Source organism: Coregonus clupeaformis, chromosome 24, assembly GCF_020615455.1.
Source record: "Coregonus clupeaformis isolate EN_2021a chromosome 24, ASM2061545v1, whole genome shotgun sequence".
NCBI lineage: Eukaryota > Metazoa > Chordata > Actinopteri > Salmoniformes > Salmonidae > Coregonus > Coregonus clupeaformis.
In genome coordinates, this window is record NC_059215.1 from 7,207,155 (window position 1) to 7,213,375 (window position 6,221).

Below are 6,221 nucleotides of genomic sequence, written 5' to 3' on the forward strand. Positions count from 1 at the left end.
AAGCCATAAGACTCCTGAACAGCTAATCATGGCTACCCGGACTATTTGCATTGTCGTCCCCACCCCACCCCCTCTTTTACACTGCTGCTACTCTGTTTATTATCTATGCATAGTCACTTTAACTCTACCCACATGTACAGTTGAAGTCGGAAGTTTACATACACTTTGGTTGGAGTCATTAAAACTCGATTTCAGCCACTCCATAGTTTTGGCAAGTCGGTTAGGACATCTACTTTGTGCATGACACAAGTAATATTTCCAACAATTGTTTACAGACAGATTATTTCACTTATAATTCACTGTATCACAATTCCAGTGGGTCAGAAGTTTACACTAAGTTGACTGTACCTTTAAACAGCATGGAAAATTCCAGAAAATGATGTCATGGCTTTAGAAGCTTCTGATAGGCTAATTGACATCATTTGTGTCAATTGGAGGTGTACCTGTGGATGTATTTCAAGGCCTACCTTCAAACTCAGTGCCTCTTTGCTTGACATCATGGGGAAATCAGCCAAGACCTCAGAAAAACATTGTAGACCTCCACAAGTCTGGTTCATCCTTGGGAGCAATTTCCAAATGCCTGAAGGTACCATGTTCATCTGTACAAACAATAGTATGCAAGTATAAACACCATGGGAACACGCAGCTGTCATACCGCTCAGGGAGGAGACGCGTTCTGTCTCCTAGAGATGAACGTACTTTGGTGCGAAAAATGCAAATCAATCCCAGAACAACAGCAAAGGACCTTGTGAAGATGCTGGAGGAAACAGGTACAAAAGTATCTATATCCACAGTAAAATGAGTCCTATATCGACATAACTTGAAAGGCCACTCAGCAAGGAATAAGCCACTGCTCCAAAACCGCCATAGAAAAGCCAGACTACGGTTTGCACCTGCACATGGGACAAAGATCGTACTTTTTGGAGAAATGTCCTCTGGTCTGATGAAAAAAAATAGAACTGTTTGGCCATAATGACTATCGTTATGTTTGGAGGAAAAGGGGGGGGCTTGCAAGCCGAAGAACACCATCCCAACCGTGAAGCACGGGGGTGGCAGCATCATGCTGTGGGGGTGCTTTGCTGCAGGAGGGACTGGTGCACTTCACAAAATAGATGGTATCATGAGGAAGGAAAATGATGTGGATATATTGAAGCAACATCTCAAGACATCAGTCAGGAAGTTAAAGCTTGGTCGCAAATGGACAATGACCCCAAGCATACTTCCAAAGTTGTGCCAAAATGGCTTAAGGACAACAAAGTCAAGGTATTGGAGTGGCCATCACAAAGCCCTGACCGCAATCCTATAGAAAATGTGTGGGCAGAACTGAAAAAGTGTGTGCGAGCAAGGAGGCCTACAAACCTGACTCAGTTACACCAGCTCTGTCAGGAGGAATGGGCCAAAATTCACCCAACTTATTGTGGGAAGCTTGTGGAAGGCTACCCAAAACGTTTGACCCAAGTTAAACAATTTAAAGGCAATGCTACCAAATACTAATTGAGTGTATGTAAACTTCTGGCCCACTGGGAATGTGATGAAAGAACTAAAAGCTGAAATAAATCATTCTCTCTACTTTTATTCTGACATTTCACATTCTTCAAATAAAGTGGTGATCCTAACTGACCTAAGACAGGGAATCTTTACTAGAATTAAATGTCAGGAATTGTGAAAAATTGAGTTTACATGTATTTGGCTAAGGTGTACAGTGGGGGGAAAAAAGTATTTAGTCAGCCACCAATTGTGCAAGTTCTCCCACTTAAAAAGATGAGAGCGGCCTGTAATTTTCATCATAGGTACACGTCAACTATGACAGACAAAATGAGAAAAAAAAATCCAGAAAATCACATTGTAGGATTTTTAATGAATTTATTTGCAAATTATGGTGGAAAATAAGTATTTGGTCAATAACAAAAGTTTCTCAATACTTTGTTATATACCCTTTGTTGGCAATGACACAGGTCAAACGTTTTCTGTAAGTCTTCACAAGGTTTTCACACACTGTTGCTGGTATTTTGGCCCATTCCTCCATGCAGATCTCCTCTAGAGCAGTGATGTTTTGGGGCTGTCGCTGGGCAACACAGACTTTCAACTCCCCTCCAAAGATTTTCTATGGGGTTGAGATCTGGAGACTGGCTAGGCCACTCCAGGACCTTGAAATGCTTCTTACGAAGCCACTCCTTCGTTGCCCGGGCGGTGTGTTTGGGATCATTGTCATGATGAAAGACCCAGCCACGTTTCATCTTCAATGCCCTTGCTGATGGAAGGAGGTTTTCACTCAAAATCTCACGATACATGGCCCCATTCATTCTTTCCTTTACATGGATCAGTCGTCCTGGTCCCTTTGCAGAAAAACAGCCCCAAAGCATGATGTTTCTACCCCCATGCTTCACAGTAGGTATGGTGTTCTTTGGATGCAACTCAGCATTCTTTGTCCTCCAAACACGACGAGTTGAGTTTTTACCAAAAAGTTCTATTTTGGTTTCATCTGACCATATGACATTCTCCCCAATCCTCTTCTGGATCATCCAAATGCACTCTAGCAAACTTCAGACGGGCCTGGACATGTACTGGCTTAAGCAGGGGGACACGTCTGGCACTGCAGGATTTGAGTCCCTGGCGGCGTAGTGTGTTACTGATGGTAGGCTTTGTTACTTTGGTCCCAGCTCTCTGCAGGTCATTCACTAGGTCCCCCCGTGTGGTTCTGGGATTCATTTTAACCCCACGGGGTGAGATCTTACGTGGAGCCCAGATCGAGGGAGATTATCAGTGGTCTTGTATGTCTTCCATTTCCTAGTAACAGTTGATTTCTTCAAACCAAGCTGCTTACCTATTGCAGATTCAGTCTTCCCAGCCTGGTGCAGGTCTACAATTTTGTTTCTGGTGTCCTTTGACAGCTCTTTGGTCTTGGCTATAGTGGAGTTTGGAGTGTGACTGTTTGAGGTTGTGGACAGGTGTCTTTTATACTGATAACAAGTTCAAACAGGTGCCATTAATACAGGTAACGAGTGGAGGACAGAGGAGCCTCTTAAAGAAGTTGTTACAGGTCTGTGAGAGCCAGAAATCTTGCTTGTTTGTAGGTGACCAAATACTTATTTTCCACCATCATTTGCAAATAAATTCATAAAAAATCCTACAATGTGATTTTCTGGATATTTTTTCCTCAATTTGTCTGTCATAGTTGACGTGTACCTATGATGAAAATTACAGGCCTCTCTCATCTTTTTAAGTGGGAGAACTTGCACAATTGGTGGCTGACTAAATACTTTTTTCCCCCACTGTATGTAAACTTCAGACTTCAACTGTACATATTCCCTCAATTACCTTGACTAACTGGTGCCCCCGCACATCGACTCTGTAACAGTACCCCATGTATATACAGTGGGGAGAACAAGTATTTGATACACTGCCGATTTTGCAGGTTTTCCTACTTACAAAGCATGTAGAGGTCTGTAATTTTTATCATAGGTAAACTTCAACTGTGAGAGACGGAATCTAAAACAAAAATCCAGAAAATCACATTGTATGATTTTTAAGTAATTAATTTGCATTTTATTGCATGACATAAGTATTTGATCACCTACCAACCAGTAAAATTTCCGGCTCTCACAGACCTGTTAGTTTTTCTTTAAGAAGCCCTCCTGTTCTCCACTCATTACCTGTATTAACTGCACCTGTTTGAACTTGTTACCTGTATAAAAGACACCTGTCCACACACTCAATCAAACAGACTCCAACCTCTCCACAATGGCCAAGACCAGAGGGCTGTGTAAGGACATCAGGGATAAAATTGTAGACCTCCACAAGGCTGGGATGGGCTACAGGACAATAGGCAAGCAGCTTGGTGAGAAGGCAACAACTGTTGGTGCAATTATTAGAAAATGGAAGAAGTTGAAGATGACGGTCAATCACCCTCGGTCTGGGGCTCCATGCAAGATCTCACCTCGTGGGGCATCAATGATCATGAGGAAGGTGAGGGATCAGCCCAGAACTACACGGCAGGACCTGGTCAATGATCTGAAGAGAGCTGGGACCACAGTCTCAAAGAAAACCATTAGTAACACACTATGCCATCACTGAAAGGGTGTGAGGTTAGTGGAGGAGTGATGGAGGGAGCCCACTCCCCTGGCCGGTCCTGACCGTAACTACGAAAGTACCTACCCAGTTCCTAATTTACCCTTTCCACCTGCCCATTTGATTGGGGATGGTACCCGGAGGTGAGGCTGACTGTGATCCCCAGTCGTTCCATGAAAGCCTTCCAGACACGGGAGGTGAACTGAGGACCACGGTCAGACACAATGTCCTCCGGGATCCCGTAGTGCCGGAAGACGTGAGAGAAGAGATCCTCCACGGCCTGCATGGCCGTAGGGAGACCAGGCAGAGGAATCAAACGAAAGGCTTTGGAAAACCGGTCCACAACGACCAGGACGGTGGTGTGCCCCTCCAAGGGGGGAAGGTCTGTGACAAAGTCCACAGAGAGATAGGACCAGGGTCATTGTAGAACCGGCAGCGGGTGGAGTTTGCCATAGGGGAGGTGTCTCGGTGTCTTGCTCTGTGCGCAGGTGGAGCAGGTGGGACGTAAACCCGGACGTCCCGGGCCAAGGTGGGCCACCAGTACTTGGTGGAGAGACAGTCGATAGTACAGGCTATACCCGGGTTCCCCGAGCAGGGCCACCACTATGTAGATGTGCCCCCGCGGGAGGGTAGAACCAGGCAGTAGGTCGATAGTGCAGTCCCATGGGCGATGAAGGTGCAGGCATGGGGCACAAGTCTTCGAAAAAGCCACCTGTAGGTCCCGGTATTCCTCTGGGATAGGGACGTGGGTGGCCTGGTCCGGACTTTCCACGGATGTGGCACAGATAGACACAGAGAGACACCTCCCCTGACACTCCTGCGACCAACCCAACAACTTCCTCTCTTTCCACGATATACTGGGGTTATGCAACTGTAACCAGGGGAGACCTAAAACTATGGGGTGTGCAGGAGAGTCTAAGATGAGGAACGTGATGCGTTCATGGTGGTTGTGATAAACTGTGAGGGAAATGGGAATCGTGGCCTGGCTCACCAGTCCTGTTCCTAGGGGACGGTTGTCTAGGGCATGGACTGGAATTGGGGGTTGTAAAGGGACTAGAGGAATGCGCAATGATAATGCCACTGACCGGTCTAGGAAATTGCCTGCAGCACCTGAGTCCACTAGGGCAGGACTCAGTGGGGGACCAGGATAGTCCGGGAAGGTGACAGGAAGGAGGACGGGCTGTGTGGACAGAGAGGAGCAAGGCACGTCCACGCCTTCCTGGGAAGGTGCAGGAACACTCCTCGGCCTGTCACTTCTTCACCTGGTTCTCCTACTGGGACAGGTGTTCCAGGGGTGGTCTGACTCCCCGCAGTAGGAGCAGAGACCCTGTTGACGGTGGCATTGATGTTCCTCTGGGGGAAGGTGCGTCGTGCCCACCTCCATGTGCTCAGTCTCGCTGGAGGTTCATGGGAGAGACCAGAACCCCTGGGATGGGAGACGACGGGCATGCAGGAGATTATCCAGACAGATGGCCATGGCGATGAGCTGGTCCAGCGTGAGCTCTTCATCGCGACAGGCCAGTTCAGTCTGGACGTCCGCCCGTAGCCCGCTGCGGAAAACCGTCAACAGGGACTGGTCGTTCCAGCCAGTGGACGCAGCCACCGCCTGGAAATCCAGAGCGTACTCAGATGCTGTCCTGGACCCCTGGCGCAGACGGAGGAGACGCTCACCTCTCTCTCTGCCCTCTGTTGGGTGGTCGAAAACGGCACGGAAGAGGTGGGTGAAGCCCTCATAGGACTGTGCTTCTGGACCGTCCCGCTCCCAGACGGCGTGCGCCCACTCCAGAGCCCGGCCTGTCAGCACTAAAATCACCAAGGCCACCTTGTCCCTCTCGGAGGCCATCCCGGCATGAAGTGCAAGGTGGAGGTCACACTGCAGGAGAAATCCCCTACAGTGAGCTGGGGTGCCGTCAAACCGCAGGTGGACGTTGCTGATCGGACCGGGTGATGTAGATGGTGGTGGGGTGGCTGGAACGACCGTAAGGAGCTGGGAAGGTGGAGGTGGAGGTGTAGCCTGCAGTTGGCGTACGGTCTGGATCACCTCGTCCATGGCAGTCCCGAGGTGCTCCAGGCACAAGTCGGAAGAGTCGGGATGTCCTGCTGCCTCCTGTTTTCTTGTGTCGGTCATTCTGTCCCAAGTGTAGAGAGGAGTA